The 27,870-nt window shown below is 41.0% G+C and overlaps 1 protein-coding gene across 18 annotated transcripts in view; it reads right to left on the bottom strand.

Annotated features, from left to right (window-relative positions):
• The window catches only part of CHRM3 (cholinergic receptor muscarinic 3), a 504,026-nt gene that overhangs the window by 106,381 nt on the left and 369,775 nt on the right, over positions 1-27,870 (bottom strand). For 13 of the 18 annotated variants that reach the window (XM_041747550.1, XM_041747554.1, XM_041747545.1 and 10 more), the window contains one exon: positions 21,877-22,043. The exons of the other annotated variants lie outside the window; for them this stretch is intronic. The gene's annotated coding sequence lies outside the window, so the exon portion shown is untranslated. The remainder of the gene's footprint in view (positions 1-21,876; positions 22,044-27,870) is intronic. 18 annotated transcript variants of the gene reach the window in all.

Below are 27,870 nucleotides of genomic sequence, written 5' to 3'. Positions count from 1 at the left end.
ATTATTCTTGCCATAAAACTATAAACTAAAACCCACTAATAAAAAGGCCAGAAGAATAATTATTTACAATGATGTATTAAAGAGCTTGGACTACTTTTTCCTTTCTAAAGAAGTAAAAAAGAACTGAATTTTCAAAGATGAAAAAGTCACACGATCTCCCTAAATGAGCCTTTTGTTTCTTTTCCTATATTTTCATTGTGTTCACAATTAAAATGTGCAGAAGAATGTATTTGTCAAAATCTTGTAGTTTGCTAGACACAATCCGATGCTAACGCCAAGTAAAGAAGTATTATCATGAAGAATTTTCATTATCATCACCATCAAAGCTCACGGGGAGGCACAGCCATTTGGAACATTCTCTGACCAGAGATCACCCTATGGAGTGATGGCAGGTGCCACTCTCAAGACAGAATGCAACTTCTTTTCAGTTCTTCTATGACCTATTTATTATGTCTTGAAAGATAATGGAAGTATACCTAATATTGCCAGATTTCTTGTATTTCTAGCTCCTCCTTTCATGTTTTTCTTTCCTTGCTAAAACTGCCTGTTCTGAATGATGAAAGGAAAAAAAAAAGTTAAAATGTATCTCTATTTTAGAAAGGGAAATATCACATAGGCATATATTTGTTTTCAACACATATGCATTTTTTAAAGATTTTATTTATTTATTTGTAAGAGACACAGAGAAAGAGGCAGAGACATAGGCAGAGGGAGAAGCAGGCTCCCTACAAGGAGCCAGATGTAGGACTTGATCCCAGGACCCCAGGATCACACCCTGAGCCAAAGGCAGATGCTGAACTACTGAGCCACCCAGGTGCCCCCCTCACATATGCATTCCTAGCAGTGAACACAGTGATGGTCCACCCCGCCCCCCAGAAGAAGGAAGCCCTGCCTGTATGGCTTGTCCAAACTCGAGGCCATGTGACCTGCAACGCTGCCTGCTATTACTCTGCAGGCCTAATAGGTCTGGCCTACTAATTCGCTTACTGCTCTAGGCTTAATTCGCACAGTCAATCCTATTCTCTTGCTAAGCATGCCCATCTGCTCCCGATGGGCTCAAAAATTATAATTTCTGGATGTGCACAGATGTGTGCATGGTGTGTAATTCTATCCCATATTGCTGGGCCCCATTTAACACCCGTGCACAGGTGGTATTTTTTAAGTGAATGAGGCCAAAGCAATTTGAGGCCAACAGGACACTGGAAGAACAGAAAGTCTGAGATTTTCAGTTCTCTTCTTTAATAGATAGTTGCTCAAAGCCAGGCAAAAGCTGCTATTGAATTGGAGGCCAACAAGTATGTGTGTGTGGTTGATTACAGATCTCAGAACCCCTCTTAGGATCTGCTGACAAGAGCAGGGTAGGGGGTTTATATGGGGCTGTGTGCCAAAGATGTCTGAGCAGATGGGGTTTCCTGATGGCCTTGGGAATCAAAAGCTTTCAAAAAATAGACTCAAGCTCTGAGAGAGATCTCTCCCTCTCTTTTTTTGTTCCTCCTTAAAATGTGGCACTGAAATACCAATTACTAAGATATTGGAAAGAAACAGAGTGGAAGCAAACTTCTTTGGAATTAATCAATAAGGGAAATCAAGTGCTTTGAAATTGGTACAGTAAATAATAATAAAAAATGATGATTCTAATTGCAGTCTTCCTTGGAGCATGTTTTACACTTCATGAAGCGTTTTAAAGTACATTTAGTCCTTACAATAACATAATAGGATATATGGCACCGATGTTCTCATTATTCAAAAAATGTAAACCAAGAGACAAATACATGTATGAAGTCACAGAATGGATGGAGCTGGGACTCAGACCCAGAGGTTTATTCCATTGATGCTCACCCTGCTAGTTAACCCTTTTCCTTTTTTTTTTTTCCTACTTTATGGTTTCATGGTAGATTTGGCATTTTGTGAGGTGATATTATAGCTGAGGGAAGCAAACCATCAGAAGGTACCTACTCCATACTGCCTGGGTTGGGGCAGGGTGATTTGGAACTACATAAACATGTGATACATTTTGACTGAAAGCCAATCTTGTGGACATTGCTACTCTGAACTTTGGGGTGCAGGTGCCCCTTTGGATCGCTATATTTGTATCAAAATTTGAAAAGAGCCCAGATGTCCATTGACAGATGAATGGATATAGAAGATGTGGTACAGATATATACATATATATATATATATATATACACACACACACACACACACATATGTATGTATATATATACAACAGAATGCTACTTAGCCATCAAAAAAAAAAAATGAAGTCTTGCCATTTGCAACGACGTGGATGGAACTAGAGGGTATTATGCTAAATGAAGTAAGTCAGAGAAAGACAATTATCATATGATTTCACTCATATGTGGAATTTAAGAAGCAAAACAGAGGAGCATAGGGGAAGGGAGAGAAAAATAAAACAAGATGAAATCAGAGGGGGACATAAACCATAAGAGACTAAGAGACTAAACATCTTAGTCATAGGAAACAAACTGAGGGTCACTGGAGAGGAGGTGGGTGGGGGATGGGGTAACTAGGTGATGGACATTAGGGAGGGCATGTGATGTAATGAACAGTGGGTTTTATTTATTTATTTTTAAAGATTTTATTTATTTATTTATGAGAGACAGAGAGAGAGAGGCAGAGACACAGGCAGAGGAAGAAGCGGGTTCCCCATGTGGAGCCCACTACAGGACTGGATCCAGGACCCTGGGATCATGCCTGAGCCAAAGGCAAATGCTCAACTACTGAGCCACCCAGGCGTCCTGAGCACTAGGTTTTATATACAGCTGAAAATCACTGACCTCTACCTCTGAAACTAATAATACAGTATATGTTAATTAATCAAATTTAAATTTAAAATATTAATAGGTTAAAAAAGGAAACCAACCTTATGAATTTGTATATTTAATTAAACCAACTGTAGGGCAGCCCCCGTGGTGCAGCGGTTTAGTGCTGCCTGCAGCCTGGGGTGTGATCCTGGAGACTAGGGATCGAGTCCCACATCAGGCTCCCTGCATGGAGCCTGCTTCTCCCTCTGCCTGTGTCTCTGCCTCTCTCTCTCTCTCTCTCTCTCTCTCTCTGTCTCTATGAATAAATAAGAATAAAATCTTTAACAAAATTAAACCAACTGTATATTTAAAAAATATATTTATAGTTTTCTTTACTACAGGAACAATCCTCCAGCTTCATGGGAAGGGGTAAATAGGACCAGGATAAGCTTGACCATTCCTTGCCCAACCACTTTAAGGCTGTGATTCCTCACATCACCCCCAGTCAGGCCCCACATTTCTGGGAGCTCAGCTGTAGCAAAGTACTTCAAGTCTTAGAAAGATCAGTTCTCTCATTTGTTTGCTCTCCCAGCTGTTTTTCTTGTTCCCTACCTTTCTTCCTTTCCTCATCCTCCTTCCTCACTATGCCCACCTCTAGTGCCTGAATTTGTGAGCTGCTTAAGATATCCAATATATAACTATTGAAAGGTGTGCAGTAAAATAAACTTACCTGCATCAATGGATACGGGTCAATGAATGGCTCTGAGTGAAGTGAAATGGTGTAAATATTTATCAAGCTTCACTCGAGGCCTATGAGTTATTGCTCACAATTAAGCAAGCCATGTCCTTTTTTTTTGTACACCGGGAGTCAGATAAATTGTACCAGACCAGTAGTTCTGTCAGCTATTCATTGTATGAGCCTCATCAAATCTCATCAATTAAAAGGGCACAATGTCATCTTCTCCTTTGCAGGGATTAAATGAGATGCCAGATGTGAAATGTGCAGCCCAGTGTGTCCTGAAACATAACAGCTTCAACATATAATAATTTCTACTCTCATCACTGTGACTTATTTTAGGTCTAGAAGGCAAATAATGTTTAGAGTTAAGGAAATGAGCCGAGCATGATTTCAGAATAGGGAAGGAACAGGAGGTGGAAATGAGTTAATGATCTTTGGGATAAATGAGAAGAGATTAAAGAGTAGAAATATTAATACAAGGACATGATAAAAGAGAACATTTTCAAGAGAAGAAAAGAGCTTGCACAAGTCACAGCCAGAGAGACAGAAATTAAGGGGAAAATATACACAGTGCAAGCGACACAGGGAGGAAAGGACTGATATGAGAGGAGTGGGAAGAAGATTCATAAGAATGACATTCAATCTTCTGCTGCCTCCCTCTGCCTCAATTAAGAGGAAGAGGCTCCATTTACAGAAGCCAAGTCCTAGGATTTTGGGATGAACTTGCACATGGCCCCTGTGGACCATAGGACCCTCTAGGAAAGAAGCCATAGAGTTAAGTAAGACTCACCATCAACTTGGCTCCCTCAGAAATGCAACTACAAAACAAACTCCCTCAAAAACAAAAGGCAGTTTTTATCTAAATGAAGACAAGACTTGCAACAGTAATTAGTGGCAGGTGGGTCCTCCACCTATGCGAAGTGGGAACAAGGCAGCTCAGAGGCTGCCAACTTTGAGGAATCCCCAGGAGAGAATGTCACAAAGCAAATACACAGGTCTTTACCACAGGAAGAGCAATTTCCACGATGTGGTCTTTTATGAATAAAGAAAAATGGGGAGGGCATGTGAAGCTGCCATAAGATAAATCAAAGGATAAAAAAGTCAATTTCCCTTCATGGTAATGACATGTCGTTTCTCACTCCTGAGTTTTATTCAGTTTCTACTTCATAATGTGGTTCCTCTTTCCTATGCCACTGACCTTGGAAATATGTCAAAAGACGGCTGATCTTGTGAAAGCACCTTCTGTGGATTTTCTCAATAAAATCATAAAGCTATCATCACTGAGGAGAGATAATGTTCCCTGAGAGAGGGGAAGCTGCCTGTCTCCATTACCACAATGCCTATCACTTCTGGAGGCTATAAATCCTCTGATCACCAGAATTTAAAGATAATTTGGTGTGGTTGGCAAGTCTTAGAATGGCTGGATACCAGTCTCTCTGCTATGGGACTCAGCGCTGTCTCTGCAGAGTGATATTCAGACAAATGAGAATGTAATGAGAGGCAGTTACTGAGATCTCCATAGGCCATCCTGACAGAGAGCGCCCTGCTTCTCCACTTCCATTTGTGAGAAGCCAGCTCTGCCTGGCAACATGGTACAGACTCTCACCCTTTATCATGTAACTTGTTAGCCATGATCACCTACCTTATGCCTTTTGGACTGGACTTTAGTGGCTCAGGCTATAATATTCATACTCAGAAAAGAGTTGATCTTCAAAACATTATGATTAAATCTGACACTGAAATGGTCACAACTTTGACAATCAGTGAAGATGGGTAGAGAGACCAGGCACCTTTTGAAATTCAAAGTTCTTTGTATTAGCTGCAGCTGATAAAAATGGAAAACATTGCCTAGGGACTCCTGCCTCACATAAACATATTGGGGAAATGCACATCTTTTAAAGAGGAGTTGGTAAACAGATGCACGGTTCTGAAGGGGATGTGATGATGGACATGTGTGCCTATAATCTTAAGTTCTTTTTCTTTCCGTTTTCCTTACCATAGCCAGTGGAATAAGTGGTAAGCAAAGGTGTACTTCCATTCACCTGTAGGAGGTGCTCTAAGGAAAGACTTCTCTGAATTTGCTGCCATGCGTTAGGCTTTGTGAAGAACTCAAAGGTATCACCTTTCTCAGGGACATTTGTATTTTAAAACAGTGGGAAGAATATGGCAAGATTTAGCATGAATCCTAGATTGCATATGGTGGATTGCAGGCTCCACCAGAGGAAATGCTTAGCTTCTCTGCACCTCTCAATCAAATCTCTAAGTAAGATGTAGAGATGACTCCACATGCCATCTACATGAGGAGTCCTGTATGCCCCTCAGCTTCCTTTCCTTGAAAGGCTGTGTGCTGCTTCACTGCTATCCTAAGACGACAGAGGGCACTGCTAAGCCATTAGCTAAAAACTTTAGCAACTAGCTCACAGGGGTAGTGGCGCTTCGAACTGCATTACCACTTGGTGTTCTGTATTTCTTGCTTAAGAGACTGTGCTGAATTTTTGCATATTCTTAGCTACTGGTAGGAAATAATTTGCAAAATGATGGTGTTGTATGGTGCAGAAGAATATTTTTCATTAGTATATGCTCCAGGGTTATCAGCTTAAGGAGAGAGACACAGAACTTTAGGGTTCCCACTGACCCTGGGTGCTACTGATGGTCTCAGCAACATCAGATTGCATAATTTCAAAGCTACTTGATTTTCTCCACACCTGAGCCACTACAGAATCTCCCTTAATAGAAATGACCCAGAGTTTCCCACTTTTAGAAAATCCAGGGGGCAGCCAGGGTGGCTCAGCGGTTTAGTGCCGCCTTCAGCCCAGGGTGTGATCCTGGAGACCCAGGATCGAGTCCCGCGTCGGGCTCCCTGCATGGAGCCTGCTTCTCCCTCTGCCTGTGTCTCTGCCTCTCTCTCTTTCTCTGTCTGTCTCTCTCTCTCTGTGTCTCTCATGAATAAATAAATAAAATCTTTTTTAAAAATCCAGGGATTCGTTATAGGGAGAAGGAGAAAATTTTGATATTTTTGTCAAATGGAGGGCCGGAATGCATAAGAGAAAGTGGCCTGCCTTGGGGCGACAGACCCTGCAGCACTTGCTCTTGGCTGCCAGGTCAATCTGTGAGCAGCATGTTCATCCACATCCCAGAAGGTATGTAGTGCATAACAGCACAGACACGGAAGGAGTAATATCACAAGCATGGAAAAATACTACAAAAGACTGGCTTAGATAGCTTCTAGAATGCTGAGTTGAAATGCACAGAAGAAGGGAATTTATTCTTTGTAACATGCCAGGTGCTACCCTTTTATGTTCCATTTGTATAAGGGACGAAACCCATTAACTGCCACCTAGTAATGCAATTTATAAAAACTCATTACAGACACTCTCCTCCTTCAGCTGTGACGGCGGCTTGGCAGAAGTCTGTCCACATTAGTGAGAAAGTACTGACTGTCTAGGAACCTAGAACTGGGGATCAGGTACTGAGGAGAAAACCCAGTGAATCTGCTGGCTGTTATCAGGAAAAAAGCAAGGAAGGAGTAAATATCCAGGTTCATACAAGGCACATCTCTATAATTTTCAAAGGCATCCTGCCAACTCCATCAACCTGCTTTCTCTCAGCTTCTCCACGGAGTCCTGGGTGGAAGTGCGCTGTTCTGGTTCTAGCCCTGGCTCTCTCCTTCCTTGGGAGGCTCTGGAACCCCATGGTTGAACAGCAGGGACTTTGACGAAAGTTAGATGTCTGTTCTGGGGCAAACTGCACAGCTTCTCTAAAGGCTCATTTTCCCCAGGTCCAAATGGAAACAACCATAATACACATTCCAGAAAACTGCCATGAATAGCGAGATAACATATGCATTGTGCACCACACCTGGCTTGTACACAGTAAGAACCCAATAAATGTCAGCTGTCATCCTCAATGTTGTAGGAAGCTGACGAGCAACTCGAACCTCCCTGGTCTCCATTTCCTCATTGGGATTATACTAGTGCTTCTGAACTTTTGCCTCTGAAGTCTCCCGGCAGCTTCTGATCTGAATGCATCCTCCAGAGCCAAACTGGGAGCGTAACTTGCAGGGGGTGATCTCAACAGCAGATAAATCTTTTATACTTTGTTGTTTTACAGTTTCCGTTTCTTGCAGTTTTTAAAATCGAGTTTTGCATTTGACTTCACAATAGACCTTTGTCTAAATATTTTAAAAGATGTCGGGCGTTCAAATTCTGTTCAGCCACATCTGACACCACTGGAAGAGGACCTGGGATCATCCTGGGGGTCTGCCATAGGGGAGGGAGTGCACCCCTGCCACACAAGTCATGGGACTGCTGTGGTCTGCAAACCAATGTGGAGTGGAGGCGCCGCTGTAGAGCTTGTGAGCAATGCAGAATCAGGTCTTAACTGCAGATCCACAGGGTCAGTGCTACATTTTCTCAAGATCCCTGGGAATTAGTATGCCTGTTAATGCTGAGAAGCACTGCACTTGATTTCCAAAGGGCCACCAGGGCTGACCTACTCTGATAAATCAGATGAGGAAATCAGCATACAGTCATTGAGGCTGGGAGCCTGACATTGTGTTAATTAGGTGAGGAGCATAGAGATGACAACGCTTTGTTCCTTCTTTCGAGGGTTTTCTGGCTGAGAACAAGTGAACAGCAATGACCTGGCCCCACAGAAAACTGCTATCTGCCCCATTAGAAATTTGCTCAGCTATTCATTAGAGATTGTCCTCCTTTAAAGAGAGGTGATTATAAAGGAGTTTGGTGATCTGAACCTGGAACTCTTAGAATAATGACTGTGATGCCCTCTCCTTCTCTACCTTCTAATCCATCTCCAGCCCTAATAAAATATTCTTCAGTGTTTTAATATATTATTATTTCATTCCTACACATATCATTAGTGTTGAAAAAATTTAACTACCTGGTGTGAAGAAGAAATAAGAATCCATTTTGACACGATTGGCAATAAGCAGTTTTCTTAAGGCAACTCTTGGGATGCATAATGAGTTGTCTGAGTGCTGCAGACACCTGTTTACAGTCTAAGCCTCCGACATGCTCTCATTTGACTCTGCTGCTGATAATTCATGGGTTCATTGAGAGTTACAAGGGAATGAATGCTTTTCTGTATTTTATAGAGCCTTCACGCTCTTGCTGAGACAGGGTTGTGTTGAGCAGCTAAAGTTTGATGCTGTGCAGAGTGACATTTTCGCTTGAAGACCACAGGATCCTCATTGTTATGAAAGACTGTTGGGCAGCAAAAACAAAAAAGTCAATGGAAGCTCAATCCAACTGTTTCTCTTGATGTCTGGGGCTGTGTCACCAAAAGTGACAGTCAGTGGCAGCAAAGTGTCATCTGTGGGCCTGGGACTTTGGAGAAGAGGAAGGTAAGAACAGAGCCAGTGGAGTTCTGAGGGATACTCTGAGGGGCTGCCTGGTTCTTTTTTTTAAGATTTTATTTATTTACTCATGAGACACACACACACACACAGAGGCAGAGACATAGGCAGAGGGAGAAGCAGGCTCCATGAAGGAAGCCCAATGTGGGATTCTATCCCTAGACTTCAGGATCATACCCTGAGCCAAAGGCAGATGCTCAACCGCTGAGCCACCCAAGGAGCTGCCTGGTTCTTGTGAGCCTGGGTGCCAGGGCGGGAGGGAGGGCCTCTACCCCGCCCATCAGAAGTGCATATGCCACAAATGTGGCCTCCCTATTTGATGGCATCTATGGCGTCTTATTCCTTTCCTGTCTAACACCTGAAGGTCTTACCAGTACCAGCGCTCCTCCTTCCCACATGCTCATTTAAACAGCTGCCAGCTGGCTCACCCCCTTCCCTTCCAATTACACAAAGTCTGCCCATGGCTTCTTAGGTTCCAAGGCCAGTGGCTTTCTGAAAGATCTCCTCCCACTAGATTTTATTCCAATACTTGAAACAGTTTGTCTTCTACCCTCCTCTCTTCCTTCAGCACCTCATTAGTCTGCTTTTTTTCAACATATCTTCTCTTCTGTGCTCCCTTTAATGGCTTGACCCCTCACCCTGTTAACCATTCACTTCCTGAGGCCCAGCCCCTGACTTTGTAGAGCTCTGCTTTTCATTTTTTTAGATAATGTATTCACTCCAACAGCTGCAAATGATGCTTCACCAAAAGTACCTCTCAAATACATAGATCAATATATGGGGTTCTTTTTTTAAAAATCTTATTTGCTTATTTATGAGAGATACAGGCAGAGGGAGAAGCAGGCTCCCTGGGGGAAACAGGACGCGGGACTGGATCTCAGGACCCTGGGATCACGACCTGAGCTGAAGGCAGATGCTCAACCACTGAGCCACCCTGGTGCCCCAACATCTGGGGTTCTTATTCCCTGGGATCAAATAGTAAATCTCCCACTGTCTCCTGGCTATTTGCTTATGATGGACAATCTCTCCATCTACCTGCATCAACTCTAAATGCTACCACCACTCCAGGTTGAGCACTGGTTTTACTAACACCGTGAAGCCTTCAACAACTTCTAAGCCTAGAACAACCTGCCTTTCCCCTGTGAAGTGTGCCAGTTGAGAGATCTGCCTAGTAACACTTGCTGCTTGGTATTTTGCAGAGCTATTTCTCTCCCCAGAACAGTGCAAGATTGAGCAGTCTGATATTGTGCAGAGTAAGATTTCTGCCTTATATCACTCATTTATTTAACAAATATTTATGGAGCATCTACAGTGTGCCAGGTACTATTCACACAGGTAGGAATAGAGAGGTTAACAAAAATAGTTTGCCATCAAGAAGCTTATATTCCAGAATGGGAGGTGGACCTGGCCAATCATCCACCTACCTACCTACCTACCAACCTACCTACCTACCTACCTACCTACCTACCTACCTACCTACATATTACAGGTGGTAATAAGCACCATGAGAAAAAGTGAATACAAGTAAGAGGGAAGGAAATGATGTGTTTATAGAGGAAGGCTATTTACTTAGGGTTATAAAAGGGGCCTTTCTGATGGCTTGATATTGAACAGACATCTAGAGAGAGAGAGAGTAAGTCATGCATGAGACATCTGCAGGAAGGGCATTTGGTGCCAGGCACAGAGCATGCTTATTGTGTACAGGGCCAGTGATGAAGCCAGTGGGGGCCTGACAGTGAGGGAAGGGGACGGTGTGGGGAGATGATAGTGGAGAAGCAATAGGGAACAGATCACTGAGGGTGTCAGGTCCCAGCAAAGACTTTGGATTTCACTCCAGATAAGAGAAGAAGCCATTACAGACTTTTGAATATGACTGAGTGTGACAAATTGACTTATATTGTGTAAAACCTGTTCCGGCTGCCATGCTGAGACGAGGCTGGAAGGACTTTTGTATTCAGAGAAGAATAAAATAAAATAGTTCAGATGGGAGCCAGTGGTGAGTTGGTCTGGGAAGCAGGTGTGGGGCTATTAGAATTGGTCGGATTTGTTATATATATATGTATATATATTTTTAAAGAGAGAGCTAGCAGCAGAAAGAAAGAGAAAGAAAGAGAAGAGAAGAAAGAAAGAGAAAGAGAAGAAAGAAACAAGGATGAGCTCAAATTTTTAGATTGCAGGACCTGGGAAGAAGGCGATGTGAAAGACAGAGGAGTGGGTTTGAGGCTGTGGGAATGCAGGATTTGGTTGGGCTTTCTGAGTTGGAGGGATGTGCTGGGTTTAGAAGTAAAGAATCACCAAGGCAATTTGTTATATATGCCCTAGATACCTCACTCTAGCTTCTCCAATGCTGGGTAGCCATAAGAAATCAACTACACAGAGGAAGGCATGAGGCACATCACACAAACGGCTACTGCCTTTATGCACGCTACACATGAAAACAGCCATTCACTACATGAAGCTGTTTCCATTCCATAATTGAATTATTCCCTCAAATCAGCCTAACCGTTTTCATTTTTAAACCATCATTTTGGAACAATTCAGTTCTCTGGTCTTACTCTTATTGTAAAAACTGTCAGTGTAGTGGAAGGTGAGATATTCGTACAGTTGATGAACTCTTTAGTTTATAAACAGCAGAGGATCAAATATACACAGGTATGATGTGGTAAATGCCAAGGAGGGGTTGTGGACACTGAAACTCTGCCTATCTGAAATAGCCTCTCGTGATGTTCATTTTGAAACCTCCATCCCTTCCTCTCCCCGGTGACATTTGGGTAAAATTAGTGTTCTCCATTTCCCTTTCTCCTCTGACCCCTTTTCTTCTCACTTTATCTCACTATCCTTTCTTTAACTCTAAAGGAAAAGAGAGAATATAGAGGAAGGAGGAAAACATCAAAACACTTCTATGCCTGTGCATCCTTGGATGCTCTAGAAAGATGAGGTCCAATCCCGACATGAATTCAACATATACTTGTTCAAAGCAATAATATTAATAAATGTTTTAAACAGGAATTTCAACATGTTGCATTTCTTTAACTTAAAAACACACTTAGCTAGAAAATTCTAAGAAATACGTTCCCCACGCCAGAATGTAAATGTCACTGAATGCAGTCAATGAGAACATTATCAGCATAAACTCTCCTTACACCTTATCATGTGGAGACCAGAGTTTATTTATACTCAGCTCAGACGAAGATGAATTGGTCAGATTGAATGTGCTGCCAACTAAGCAAATAACAATTTCAGTTATTTAAAAATGTGGTCCTTCTAAATCTGAAAAAAAAAAAAAACAAACCCACAAACCCTTTTCATATAAATGCAAGGATGAAAAACCTTTGATAAAAACTGTGAAGCTTTTAAACATCTTCTCAATTTCTGAAGTTACAGTAAATCCACTCAATAAGTATACTACTACAGATTAGAAAAGAATTTTATGAGATGGAGGGAACAAATGAAAAAATTAAGAGAAGGTCTTCACCTTTACTCTCCTGTCCAAGTCCAATCAGTTTGATTATTTTATTTGGACAACTAACAGTACCAAAAGACAGCTACTGGAACAGCACAGAGGAGACCCACTTCACAGAAGATTAATCAGAAAATACTCCCTGAGAAACTGATGTGCTAACTCACAGCATGAGGGGTTGAAATGACCAGCAGTTATACAAGTCACTCTCAATGCAACTAAACTCCACTGGTGAACAAACTTTCAAGTCACTTCACTCAAAAGCATGCATTCTCTTGAAGGATCTTGAGAAAAACTACTTTAAAGGATAGTCAATAAAAATTTCCATCTACTTTGATAAAATTATTATTTTTTTTTTTGAGAGAGAAAAAGTACATGCAGGGGGAGAGGGTGGAAGGAGAGAGAGAGTGTGTGTTTTAAGCATGGTCCATGATAAGCATGGGGCTCTATCTTGCAACCCTGAGATCATGACCCAAGTGGAAATCAAGTGGCTTAATCAACTGAGACACCAAGGCTCCCCTAGTAAAATTACTCTTAAAGGCCATCAGAAAATATCCACTATTGCCTACCTACTTTTTATACTCTCTCATTTTCAAAATATAATTCAACAAATCAAGGGACTTTATATGTGTTAACACCAGAGAAGCAAATATTGTCTAATTTTTGGTTAAAAGAAATGTGGTTGCTGCAGCAAAAATAATACTTAGTTTTGCACACAAAAGGGCAAAATAATTACTAAAGACAATTCTACTCTCTTATGAATAACCAATAGCACAGCAAGATATAAAAGAATGAAACAAGACCACTTTCTAACGCCAGATGCAAAAATAAACTACAAATAGGTTGAAGACCTAAGTGTGAGACCTGAAACCACAAAAATCCTAGAAGAGAGCACAGGTAATGACCTCTCTGACATCGGTTGTACCAACATTTTTTAAGCTATGTCTCTTGAGGTAAGGAAAACAAAAGCAAAAATAAACTGTTAGGATTACATCAAAATAAAAAGCTTCTGCAGAGCAGCGCAAACCATCAACAAAACAGACAACCTGCTGAATGGGAGAAGATATTTGCAAATGACATATCTGATAAGGGGTTAATATCCAAAATATATAAAGAATATAAAGAACTTATACAACTCAAAACCCTAAACACAAATAACCCAATGAAAATGGGCAGAGGATCTGAACAGACACTTCTCCAAAGAAGACAGACACAGACACATGAAAAGAAGCTCAACATCACTGATTATCAGGGAAATGCAAATCAAAACTGCAATGAGATATCACCAGACACCTGTCAGTATGGCTAAAATAAAAAACACAAGAAAGAACAAATGTTGGTGAAGATGTGGAGAAAAGGGATCCTTCATGCACTGTTGGTGGGAATATAAACTAGTGCTATCACTATGAAAAACAGTATGGAGGTTCCTCAAAAAATTAAAAATGGAAATACCACATGATCCAGTAGTTCCACTATTGGATATTTACCCAAAGAAAACAAAAACACTAATTTGAAAAGACATATGCACCCATGTTTAATGCAGCATGATTTTCAACAGCCAAGATATGGAAGCAGCCCAAGTGTCCATCAATAGACAAATGGATGAGGATGGTGTGAGGGGTGTGTGTGTGTGTGTGTGTGTGTGTGAATAATGATATGTTAGCCATAAAAAAGGGAAGACACTGCCATTTGTGAAAACATGGATGGACCTAGAGGGTTTTCTGCTAAGTGAAATAAGTCAGAGAAAGACAAATACCATAGGATTTCACTCATACATAAAATCTAAAAACAAAACAAAACCCTAAAGGGTTTAAAAAGCAGAATAAGACATGTAAAAATAAAGAACAAACTGATGAGTGCCAGAGGGAAGGTGGTAGGGATATAAACAAAATGGGTGAAGAGGAGTAGGAGGTATAGGTTTCTAGCTACAGGATCAATGAGTCATGGGCTAAGAGGCACAGCTAAAGAATATAGTCCATGCTACTGCAGTAGTTCTGTATGGTGACAGATGGGAGCCATGCTAGTGATGAGCACAGCATAATATATAAACCTGTTGAATCATTATGTTGTAGACCTGAAACTAACGTAACATTGCATGGCAACTATACTCATAGTAAAAAAAAAAAAAAAAAAAAAAAAATATATATATATATATATATACAATGTCAACAAAAATAAAATCAGTACCATATTATAAAGATTTTGAATATAAAGATTTGCAGTTAGCTTGCAAATATGAGTTAGTTAATGAGCTAATAATCTGTTCTCATGTATGGATCATATAAGCTACTCTGGAAGTGATCCAAAATTGGATATTTATGGAAATGTGACAGCAACTTAATATGGTTATCTGGCCAACATAATGGCGATTCTGTTTAAAAGATTTGTTAAATTTATTGGTATGACCAGAAACAGCTTGAAAACATAAAATTCAAGAAAAAATGATGGAATGGAGATATAGCAATGTAATATAAATTACCTGCTTAATATTAGAAGTGGTTTAATAGCTTATAAAACTTGCAAGTTAATAAACAGAAACACTACTGCTTATTCACAGAGTGGTAACTAAAAATTTGCAAGTTTTATAAGCCAAAACAAACCTTTGCATTCAGACAGCCCAATTCCCACATTTTACCAGTAGAAAAATAAAAACAGAGATTATGTATCACGTACTCCATGGGCACTGATAGAAGCATAGCACAGAAAGTATACATCAGGCCCCTGGCTACCACTCTTGTTGCTCAACTATCTGAAATCCTGGCATGCTACTGAAACGTAGTGTGAATCTGAGTCACAGAAGGGTCATGTGATCCATGTGATACAAATTACAGGTCAGTCCAAGGGTAAAAAGACAAAAAAGGAACCAGTTTATAAGTGCAGGAGACAAAACTCAAGTTAATTCTGAGATGTGTGCTGTGCTTATGAGGTTTTCCCTACTCGAGTACCTGTTGTCATTACAGCAGACAGGCCACCTCTCATTTTACTGTATATTCTGTATTGTCTTTAGTCAGAAGTCTCAGAGCTAATACCTGGTACATAATCTGTTTTACTGTAATCGCTGTATTTTCCATTCAGAAATATTTGTGTACAGAAAATAAAAATTATCTGACCTAAACAACTGACACGAGAGCCTGGAGGAAGTATGTGTTGGGATTCCTAAAAGTTACACATCTGCTCACTTCCAAAGCAGAAGGGTGTGATAAAGTGGGAACTCCCCAGAGTCCTCAGCCGAGATGGTGTGCCAATTGCCCCCCATCAGACTGTCTGCCCAATCCTAGCAGATGAAATGTTTTCAGACTTACAAGCTCAAAAGATAAAAGCATCTACAAGTGGCGTTCACTCCATGACTGCTAATCTGATACGCTTAATTATTTTGCCTGAACAGTTAAGTAAACTTCTGGATGTTTCTAGGGATCATTTTGCTTTGTATTTATGGTATCTTTGCTTGCCATCAGTTTTTAAAAAGTCCCTAATGTGGGTGTGCTCCCTCTCATTGTTTTCCGGAATTATAATGACTTGGTGGATAATCTGAGAGGTGATTGTCCTCAAAGGGAAGGTCACTGATCTTGCCAGTGTCCTCCTGGTAACTCCATCCCAGTGAAAAACTAGGGGGCAGGTATTTGTAATTTTATTTAGCACTGCTCCAGGGACAGATAAAATCTTCATCTCTTGAAACGAAAGATAAAAACTGTATTAAAACAAAATCCTGAAGTAACCCCCAGAGAATTAAGACACCAGTGTCCCAATATCATTTAGAATGCCTAGCAATTTTAAAAGAAGCTCATTAATTCATATTTTAAGGTTGGGAAAATAATCCAAGTGTGTGACAAACATCGAGAAATGACTAAAGTACATTTGTAGTATTTTTTGAAAAGTAACTGAGAGGCCAGTCAAACCCTCTCTAGTCAGGAAGAGCAGCTGGCAAGTTCCGGATTTGCCTTCCTATATTGATACTTGTATTATAAAAGATAATCCTTCTCTATATAATGGCACCTGTAGCTAGACCATTCACAAATACAGGCTAGGTATTGCTGTAAAATGCAAATCACAGCTGTGTCACTTATGCATGTCATGATTTACCAAAGACACCAGAGCAACACTGTAACTTGATGAGCAAACCCCAAACCCAGGGCACAGCTTCGGTGTTAAACTTGATTCTTTGGTCCACTATCCAAATGTCCTTGGAAAGGACCAGTTATTGTATATGACCCTTGAAGCTCACCATCTTTAAAATCGATTCAAGTCCTAACATCCTGGAGCTTTATATAAATGCATTTTGTTTTTAACAGACAGCTATAAACAGCAGGCAAACAATGAATTTTAAAGTCATCTTATTGATAGTTTGTTGGATAGAAGGAAAATCTTATAAAATGATCTCATCCATTTGTGAACCTTAAATTGCATATTGATATTGAAAGTTTCTTGGGATTTGTTTTGAGCAGAACTTACATGAGAAAAAGAAAGTGACTTTTTGTCTGTCTGTCCCAAGGTTTTGCCTGGCCCACAGGCTATCTTTAGCTGATACTTGAACATTAATTCTGCATCTCAGAAGCTTTTTTTTTTTTTTTAAAGATCTTATTTATTTATTTATTCACAAGAGACACACAGAGAGAGGCAAAGATACCGGCAGAGGGAGAAGCAGGTTCCCTGTGGGGAGCCTGATGCGGGACTCTATCCCAAGGACCCGGGGATCACGACCTGAGCTGAAAGCAGACCCTTAACCACTGAGCCACCCAGGCGCCCCTCAGAAGCTCTTTGATGAACAGATTGAAAACACTCAGTGGGCCGGGACTTCTGTCCTGTTCAGCATTGCTTCCCTGCTGTCAATAATCGACAAATAAATAAATAGCAGAGCCTTTTCTCTTCCATGATTCAGGCAGTAAAAGTCAGATAGAGAAATAAAAGAGCATAGGAAAAAAATAGCATACTATTTTTTTCTATTAGCCTTGCTACCGGTGGCCAAGCAGCTCAGAGAGGCAGAGGCTGGGAGAACACCCACCCTGTGGTCAGTGGCCACAAAGACACTTGACACAGGGAACTGAGGAAGCCTCTTTTATATTTTGACATGTCCAAGGGCTTGCCCTATTCACTGGACTCTTCCTCCTCTTCTTTATTAAATATCAGTATTCTGAGGGACACCTGGGGGGCTCAGTGGTTCAGAGTCTGCCTTCAGCCCAGGGTGTGATCTGGGGGCCTGGGATCGAGTCCCACATCAGGTTCTCTGCATGGAGCCTGCTTCTCCCTCTGCCTGTGTCTCTGCCTCTATTGCTCTCTCTGTGTCTTTCATGGATAAATAAAATCTTTAAAAAAATCAGTATTCTGGGAGGATTTACAAGAAATTTATCTATTTAAATAGATATATTTATAGACACACACACACCACACACACACTGTAGACCTTCTTGTCCCCTGCTCACCCAACCAGGGTGGTTCTGGAGTCCCCATGCCCCATCTCTTTCTCACCTTTACAAGTGGACTGGTAAGCTTTTATCCCATCTCTTTACCCAACTCCACAAGGACCTAATCTTCCCCCTTCTGCACCACCCAAGTGTCTGCACCTAATGAAATACATTGGGGTTTTTGTCCCCTCGAGCTCTCAGGGCTGGCAGAAATGATACTGAGCCTTCAGTTTGGAGCATGATCTCCCAAGGTGAAGCAAATCTCTGGAAGGCTAGGAAAATGTACCATTCATCTCAGACATCGAAAAAATGAAATTGATTAGAACACTGAAACATCAACTGTAGTACTTCTATGGCGGCTGAAGATGCAGAGGTACCCAGACAGATCCATTCTTAATTCATCCTGCTTCAGCACATCTTTATTGATATTACTGAAACTGCTCAGCCTGCCCCTTTGACAGCCAGGCTACGGATCTTGACAAACTGTGGGACATGCCTTTTTTTTTCTTCTGGAGAGACTCCCTGTGGATATCTTCCTGTATTGTGTGTGTGTGTGTGTGTGTGTGTGTGTGTGTGTGTAACTTTACTACTTAAAAGCAATAGTCTGTGAATAATTTCATTGTACATTTTTCTTTTAGTAGTTCTTGCCACAGAAGTCATACCTTTCATGTAACTGCAGAGTAAATGGGTTTTGTCCTCCAAGTGTGACTTTCATGTCCAGAAAGCTGCGTTTGGAGACACAAGCAAGGTCCTGGCTCTTGTGTCTGGGCTCTAGGAGACTAATGTGATTTAGGAACTGATAATGCGAGAGCTCAGGGAACTCATCTTCCACTTTTCATGCTTCTACTAACAGCCTTGTATTTGCCTCTGTTTAGGTTTGCACAACTGCCAGGTGAAAGAAGGGGTATTTATCATAAGTAATCCTCAAAAGACTAAGGAGGAATTTCTTAGGTAATCCTCAAAAATTAAAATCGAACTAAGTGCGTATTTATTCAGTGTGGCTGGGAAGGTGCTATTCCAGTTAAGAACAGTAAAAAATATATGCACAAGGGACACCTGGGTGGCTCAGTCAGTTAATTGTCTGCCTTCAGCTCAGGTCATGATCCCAGGGTCCTGGGACGGAGTCCTGGGTTGGGCTCCCTGCTCAGCATGGAGTCTACTTCTCCCCTCCCTCTGTTCCTCCCCCTGCTTGTGTTCTCTGTCTCTCTCATTCTCTTTTTCTGTGTGTCAAATAAATAAAATCTTGAAAAAAAATATATGCACCATTTCTTATCACTTACATACTGTGCATTGACTGGCTAATCTTCAAATTAACTTTCTCTTTCTCCTGAGCATAGAGCTAGATAACATTGTCTGGCCTCCTTATAATTAGGTAAGGTCTGGGCACTAGCTACCAGCAGACCATGGGCAGTAGTAACGTGCACCACTTCAAGCTTGGCGCACAGCATCCTCCCATGACCAGTTTTATATGCTCGCTTTCTCTTCCAAATGGTTGCAAAGGAGATACCCTATCTGAACACGGTGGAGCCAGAGGATGGAATGATCATCAAATCACTGCTCAGAGAAGAGATGCCTGACCAAAAAAACCCAAAGAGTACTCTTGCATAAATAAAATAGAAGCTAATGCTGGTTCTTTTTCTTTTTCTTTTAGTTTGCTGAAAAGTAATTTTCATTTACTTAATGGGCATGAATTGCATCTTAATTTGCAAGCCTTTAAATTTTTATTTATTTTTTATATTTTAATTTCAGTGTAGTTAATATACAATGTTATATTAGTTTCAGGTGTACCACACAGTGATTCAGCAATCCCCTATATTACTTAGTGCTCAGCATAGCAAGTGCTCTCCTTCATCTGCATCACCTATTTCCCACCCCTCCACCTCCCCTCTGGTGACCATCAGTGTATTCTCTATAACTAAGAATCTGTTTGGGGTTTGTCTCTCTCCCTCTCCCTCTCTCCCTCCTTTTCCCCTTTGTTCATTTGTTTTGTTTCTTTTTTTTTTTTTAAAGATTTATTTTTATTTATTTATGATAGTCACAGAGAGAGAGAGGCAGAGACACAGGCAGAGGGAGAAGCAGGCTCCATGCACCGGGAGCCCGACGTGGGATTCGATCCTGGGTCTCCAGGATTGCGCCCCGGGCCAAAGGCAGGTGCCAAACCACTGTGCCACCCAGGGATCCCAAATTCCACATATGAGTGAAATCATATGGCATTTTTGTCTTTCTCTGGTTTATTTCGCTTAGCATTATACTCTCTACAGCAAGACTGAGTTCTTTTTTTATGGCTGAATAGTAGTATTTCATTATATATATAATATTCCATTATAAATATATATAAATATATATACCTCATCTTCTTTATCCCCTCATCTACTGATGGGCACTTGGGCTGTTTCCATAGTTTGGCTATCGTAAATAATGCCGCAATAAACATGGGTTCGTGTTCCTTCAAACTAGTGTTTTTGCATTATTCGGGTAAATACTCAGGTGTGTGATTCCTGGATTGTAAGGTAGCTCTATTTTTATTTTTTTTTAAAGATTTTATTTATTTATTCATGAGAATACAGAGAGAGAGAGAGAGAGAGAGAGAGAGAGAGAGGCAGAGACACAGACTGAGGGAGAAGCAGGCTCCATGCAGGGAGCCGGACATGGGACTCGATCCCTAGTCTCTAGGATCACACCCTGGGCTGAAGGTGGCGCTAAACCCCTGAGCCACCCGGGCTGCCCTATTTTTAATTTTTTAAAGAATCTCTATACTATTTTCCACAGCAGGTGTGCCAGTTTGCAATCCTATCAACAGTACACGAGGGTTCCTGTTTCTACACATCCTCGACAACACTTCCTGTTTCTTGAGTTTTTGATTCTAAGCATTCTAACAAATGTGATGTGATATCGCATTGTGGTTTGGATTTGCATTTCCCTTATGATAAGTAATGCTGAGCGTCTTTTCATGACTTTGAGTTATATTACAAAGTTGTCATAATCAAAACAGTATGATATTGGTACAAAAATAGATACAAAGATCAATGGAACAGAAAAGAAACGTCAGAAATAAACCCACAGTTATATGACCAATTAATATTCGACAAAGGAGAAAAGAATATGTAATCGGAACAAGACAGTCTCTTTAACAAATGGTGTTGGGCAAATTGGACAGCTACATGCAAAAGAATGAAACTGGACCACTTTCTTACACCATAAATTTACACTATAAATTTTTTCTTACAAAAATAAATTCAAAATGTATTAATGATCTAAATGTGAGACCTTGAAAACATAAAAATCATAGAAGAGGGCACAGGCAATAATTTTTCTGATATCGGCCATAACAACATCTTTCTATGCTTTCTACGCTTCCTGAGAGTAAGGGAAATAAAAGCAAAAATAATCTACTGGGACTACATCAAAATAAAAAGCTTCTGCACAGTGAAGGGAAAAAGCAACAAACCTGAAAGACAACCTACTGAATGGGAGAAGAAGACATATCCAATAAAGGGTTAGTATCTAAAATATATAAAGAACCTAGACAACACCAAATAAACCAAATCATCCAGTTAACACAATGGGCAGAAGACATGAACAAACATTTCTACAAAGAAGGCTTACAGATGGTCAACAAGCTAATATTGTTTTATTTCACTCAGGTTTTGGAGTTAATCAAATATATTAGCTAGAACTACCATAATTAATACATGTTGAGTATCCTTTCAAGGAATTAAAATGGCATAAAATATACTATTTTCTATAGTCAAATGAAATTTCTTCCTTCTCTGGTGTTTTAACATATTCTGCAGAGAATTTCATTCAGAGTCATCCAAATAAAAAAAAAAAGTCAAGTTGCTGCAGCTTGGTAGTTGTCTGATTTCACACCATGAAAATAGTGGCCTTACCTGGGATTCAGAGGAAGTAAAACACTTAATTGAATTATTCAATCTAAGAATGACAGTAAAAATGGCCACAATTCTCATAAAAATGTACTTTATATATGTCCTATATTTATATGTTACAAATATATAAAATATATCAAACATAAAATCTTTGTACACCTATTGGCACATTTAATTCCCCACATATTCTTTGAGATGCCCAGTATTAACTTCACAGGTTAGAAGCTGCGGGTAAGGTGTACTGTCACTCACCTAAGGTCCAACAGGTTTGTCAATGGCAGAGCTGTGCTGTGAACTCAGTTGTGCTGATGCTCATGTTCAGTCTCATTAAAAGATGAGTCAGAGAGAGTTGTTTCCACATCCTCCTGCATGGGCCAGCATGATCAGAGTCTGCGCTGTGTTTCACTCCATTGACCTATCTTAAGATCACAAAGACCTCTGAATTGCCAGATCTGATGAGCCCTCTATCTATCACTTCTGCCACCAGAAACTCTGGTCTTGGCTTCTAAGACTTGATTCTTTCCTGGCTTGTTCCCATCCTCACAAGCTCGCCTCAAGCTTTTCCACTTCCTGTGACATCTGCCCCGTGAAGCTCTCACTCTACATATGGGTGGTTTTACTCCACTGCCTGAAGCCCCCCCTACTTTTGCCAGCTACTTTGAGGCAGAAACTCTAGTCTCTTCATATTCCCTACAGCTCTCTAGCTGCCTTGCAGGGACACCATGATGACTCTGGCATTTCAGCCTCTAAGGATCCAACATCTAAACTCACAATCTTTCCTTTTCTGCTGGTCTTACTGAGTTCTCTATCTGAAATGGTATCACTGACCTATTTATGAAAGCCAACACCCGAGATTTGAATCTTCTCCTGAGATTCTCCCGGGGTTATTGCAATCCCCCACTAATTAGGCTCCCTGCCTTCTGTCTGGACCCTGTGCCAACCATCGCCACAATCAAGCCAGAGTGGTCTTTCTGAAAAAGACTTGTCATTGAATTTGCTTGCATATTGTCCTTTAATGGCTCTGTATGACTTCAAACTCCCTGGTTTGGCTACAAGATTTTCTACAACCTGGTGTCCTTCTCACCAAACTCCGCTACAGCACTCTGCTCACTCGGTTTTTCCCCTGCCTTCCGTTGTACTAAATGGACATACATGACTTTAAAAAATAAAACTAGGGATATCTGGGTGGCTTAGTGATTGAGAATTTGCCTTTGGCTCAGGGTGTGATCCCTAGGTTTGGGAATCGAGTCCCACATCAGGCTTCCTGTGATGAGTCTGCTTCTCCCTCTGCCTGTGTCTCTGCCTCTCTCTCTGTGTCTTTCATGAATAAATAAAATCTTAAAAAAAATAAAACTAAATCAGACTGCATCTTGACTAAAGCAACACAAGACTTCCTGAAACTAAACTGATAACAGAAGAATGATAGGCTGTTGTTATTGTAGGGGAAAAAGAAGATGGGTTTAAAGTGAAGCTGATGAATCCCTTCATGATTACTATGGTGGATCCTTGAACAACACGGGTTTGAACTACACGGGCCCACTTATATAATGGACTTTTTTCAGTAAATGTGGGACAGTACTGTGAATGCATTTTTCTCTTCCTTATAATAATACTTCTTTTCTCTAGCTTACTTTATTGGAAGAATACAGTATAAAATACATATAACACATGAGAGCACCTGGGTGGCTCAGTCAGTTAAGTGTCTACCTTTGTCTCAGGTCATGCGTTGAGGGTCCTGGGATCAACTCCCACATTGGGCTCCCTGCTCAGTGGGGAGCCTGCTTCTCCCTCTTCCTCTATCCCTCCCCCTGCTCACTCTCTCTCTCTCACTTTCTCTCTCAAATGAATAAATGAAATCTTTTAAAAAACCACATATAACATACAAAATATGTATTCATTGAATGTTTATGTTATTGGCAAGGATTCCAGCCCATAGTAGACTATCAGTAGTTAAGTTTTGAGGGAAGGCAAAAGTTGCACTATATAGATTTTTGACTGCTGGGGTTGGTGCTGGGGTTGGTGTCCCACCCCCATGTTGGCCTGAGTCCTCAAACAAATCACCTAAGATAATGTGTTTAAAGTATCAGATTTGGGACACCTGGGTGGCTCAGAGGTTGAGCATCTGCCTTTGGTTCAGGGCATGATCCCAGGACTCCAGGATCGAGTCCCACATTGGGCTCCCTGCATGGAGACTGCTTCTCCCTCTGCCTGTGTCTCTGCCTCCCTCTCTCTCTGTGTCTCTCATGAATAAATAAATAAAATCTTTAAAAACAAAGTATCAGATTTGTTGATATCATGAAAGCACTCACATGTGCACACACAAGCACGCTTGACAGGATTTGTTAAAACATAATAGCACTTAAAGAAAATATTTCCACCCCCTTGCAGAGCAAAGGCTCCTAAGTGCCAAAACAGGAAGGATCTACAAAGGAAATCTTTCCCTGAAGATTAAAATAACAACTGTGACCCACTGGGGATGGCTCCATCCAGAGTCAGTTTTGTTCCCATTTTTTTTTCAAGAAGGAACGAACCCTTGTCAGTCTCAGATGATACATGTGGGATCAGGAGAAAGCATTGTCCAGGGCAAAAATTAGCTGCGAAAACCACAAAATATTAAGAGATAAGAAGTTAGATCATAAAAGAAAGAAAGAGGAAGGAAGGGAAGGAGGAATGAGGGAAGGGTGAGAAAGAAATCTCACACCAAAAGGAGAGAAAGAAAAAAAGGTAAAAAAGGACAGGGACACTAAAAGGCCCAGAGAAGTACTGAGGCTGGAAGAGAAGAGAACAAGCCATCTTTGGGGTCTCCATGCAGATAGACAGAAAGCCAGGGGCTCCAGTGCTTTTTCTATGTTGATACCCTCAAATTCTCATCTCAACTAAATCCCAAAATCCACTTAAAATAGAACAGCCTTCATAACTTAGATTTGAACTTCAAGAAGTCACATAAACCAGATCTTATAAGGTGTCCCATCCCATTAATTTCACCTTACAGATGCGAAAGAAATGCTCCTACAGGGAGTCCCAGGGGTCCATCGGTAATCATGGGTCACCAGGACGCTGGCCTTGGAGTATGTGGCTCTGTGGGCGGAACAAGAGGCTGGAAGGGTTCCCTCTGCCTCCCTGATTCTGTTTATTCTGGGACCCTCAGATCCTGCCGAAGGAGCCACAACCTTGCCAGGAGGTTGCAGAGCTGGCACGTGGGTGGCGGGATATCACCAAGTCAGCAAACTGACATACGGTAAATTAGAAATCGAGCAAGAGAATGGAGGAAGGGATGGAAATGATGGGTCACTGTGGATGCAACACTGTTTGGTTTTAATTAACAATTCGGTATGCAAATCTAGTACACAGTAGAAGGAGAACAGGACTAAACCCAAATCACCGAAAAACAGAGCTGGGAGAGACATTATAAATAACGTAGCGCTCACCCCCCCTCCAAAATTTATCAAGGGAGGAGACCTGGTCACAAGACCTATGTAAGGCCTTGCTGCCAACAAGTTAATTCAGTCCCTAAAAATACAAGCAAATAAAAACAAACCCATACATCGAGATCACTTAGGATTAGTAGGTGATCCTTCTAAATATAAAGACAGGAAAAACAGTCCGCTGGCCCTTTGACAAGTGACCAGAAGATAATGTTATTTCTTCCTCCTGGAGGGAATAAGAGTGGAAATGGACTCACAGAGACCTCACCTTTCTGAAACTATAAGTGACTCTCCTTTAAGGATAGGGCTTTTTATGGCCATTGCACGTGTTTATAATCAGGGAAGGAAAAGTTGGACAAAAAAGGCCAAAATGAATAGGATCTGGCATCCCCTGTAATTGTGGCTCTAAGGAGAGGAATGACAGGATCGCGTGTGGGTAATGTCCAAGTCATTTCTGAATCGAATCCAAATCCCCTAGCTGCTATCAGAAAAACACTGTTTGCGAACCCGCCGGCCTATGATCGCCCACTTCACAGCAAGAAACGTGTAGGCTGCCCTTCCAGAATCCTACAGTGTTGTTGGAAACAGGCCAGACAGAGGCGGTGGAAATGAGGAGGGGCAGGAGGGGGCCGCGAAGTCTGTATAAATTCTCATCTGCCAAGATGAGTGTGCAGGAGGAGCTGATGCAAGCCTGTAAGATCATAAAGGCTTGGATAGGGTAAAAATGGAACTTTTATAGCCAGATGCTATTAAAACCCACAGTTCTGAGAGGCTGGTGGAGGAGACAATGCCTCGGAGATGTTAGGACTAAACTGAGGATGAATAAGGATACCACTTAATCAGTATATGGTAAACTTGTGTCACTCATTACTTCAAGAACTGGTAATGGCTGAAAATATGTAGAACTCCAAAGGATGGCTTATGTAGTATCAGGTCTAATAGTTCAATTTTCTCTTTTGAGACTATATCCCTAACATGTCAGGATGGAAACTATTTGGAGAGTATATCCTTATGCTTTTGAGTTTAAGGGTATAGCCTTGCTGAGTGTGTTCCAGTTAAATGGAATACCAGGGTGGTTGGTCAAGGGTCGAATCCAGCACTGTTTCCCTGAAGCAAAGAAACATCACATAGTGTCTGGAGGCGCAACATTACCATGATCTGAACAATTCAAGCTCATTGCTATTGTCTTTCATAAATCCCAAAATACAGCACGCTCTCTATGACTAAGTGGTTCCTTTGGTTTCTTCTGCACATCACTTGTGTCTGAGTAGCAGAGATCACTAGTTAGCCTTGTGATCCTTGTGCTCAAGGAAGAGAAGGCCTTTTTCACTTTTGTGTACACGCATCCCCCTAATTCCTGTAAACAAAACTTTTGTGCCTTTCCCAAATTTGTAGCTGTTTACTGGCTTAAAGGTGATATAAGTTCATGTTTTCTCTACCTGAAGGCTTTGTTGCAATTCAGTTAATTGTCACTATTCCATCCCAAAAAGCACAATCCCAGAACAAAGCTTTATGGAATGATGTCAGGTGTTCTTTGTTATTTGAAATGTTAATTACTGATTTAATAAAACATCCATCTCATTGCATTATTAAGCAATCCATGTATTTTTTCCCAATCATAATGGCTTGAAAAATTTTGTCAAATGTCATTCTGAAATCAAGATGTTCTCATTTGAAATCAAGATGCACAATGTTTCGCTTTACCAATCTCTTCTATCAGATAGATGATGATGTTGCTGGGGCTTGATTTTATTTTGGTGGGCTCTTGTTTCTCTCTCTTCTATTTATCCATTGCTCATAATCATCTGTTTAATAAACTTTTCTAGAATACAAATAGTACAGTGCATAACAGAGACAGCCAAAGAACTTTGGTTGAGAGAATTAGCACTCCCACTCATAGATGAAGGATGTACTATTTTACATTGCACTCTACAGGCAGTCCCCTGGCATGGACCTCATTTGGTATCTTTTCTTGGGCTAGAGTCTTTCTTTCCAGTCCTTCCTTTTCTACTTCCCCCCTTGCTTTCATGAAATTGTGTGAAGTGTGGCATCTAGTTCTGAGTAGCAATGTTAAGAGAGATGAGAGTATCTTGAACGATTCTTTATATTATTACCTTCTTAATAATTGGAACTAGTTTTGAAATTTTACTTGATACTATATTTTATTTTTTTTTATAGGGAGAGTGTACATGCAAGTGAGCAGGGAGGGGATGGGCAGGGGGAGAGAGAGAATCTTAAGCAGGCTCCATCCTGAGCATGGAGCCTGACAATGCTGGGTTCATTCTTAGGACCCTGAGATCATGACCTGAGTTGAAATCAAGAGTTGGACACCTAACTGACTGAGCCACCCAGGAGCACGAAAATACTGTTTTACATATTGTTTTAAGGACTTAAATATCATTAATTCATGTACTTTTTCGTAACGACTTTATAAGGTAGAAACTTATTCCCGTTTTACGGATGAGAATACTAAGGCAAAAACCCAGGGAGTCTGGCTCCATGGTCTCTGCTTTCAGCCACCTTACTATGCTGCTATGGAGGCAACAGAAGAAATATCTACAGAGGCCAATTCATCGCCTGACGTCTTTTTCAACAGAGAAGACTGTGAATGAAATGAATGGAGAAACAAATAAACCAGCACACATGAGAATACAGATGCACAAAACCGGTCACACTTCTTGAACTACAACATGCATAATATGTCTACCATGTATACGACACATATGACAGGATGTCAGATCTACAAATACCTGTGCAAGTTAAAAGCCTCAAATGGATAAGAAGCAACCACAGGGCACCATCGCCAGGTGGTGAGATCTCC

This window comes from Vulpes lagopus, chromosome 3, assembly GCF_018345385.1.
Source record: "Vulpes lagopus strain Blue_001 chromosome 3, ASM1834538v1, whole genome shotgun sequence".
NCBI classification, from domain to species: Eukaryota; Metazoa; Chordata; class Mammalia; order Carnivora; family Canidae; genus Vulpes; species Vulpes lagopus.
The sequence above is the reverse complement of the archived record's forward strand: the minus strand, read 5'-3'. Positions and strand labels throughout refer to the sequence as shown.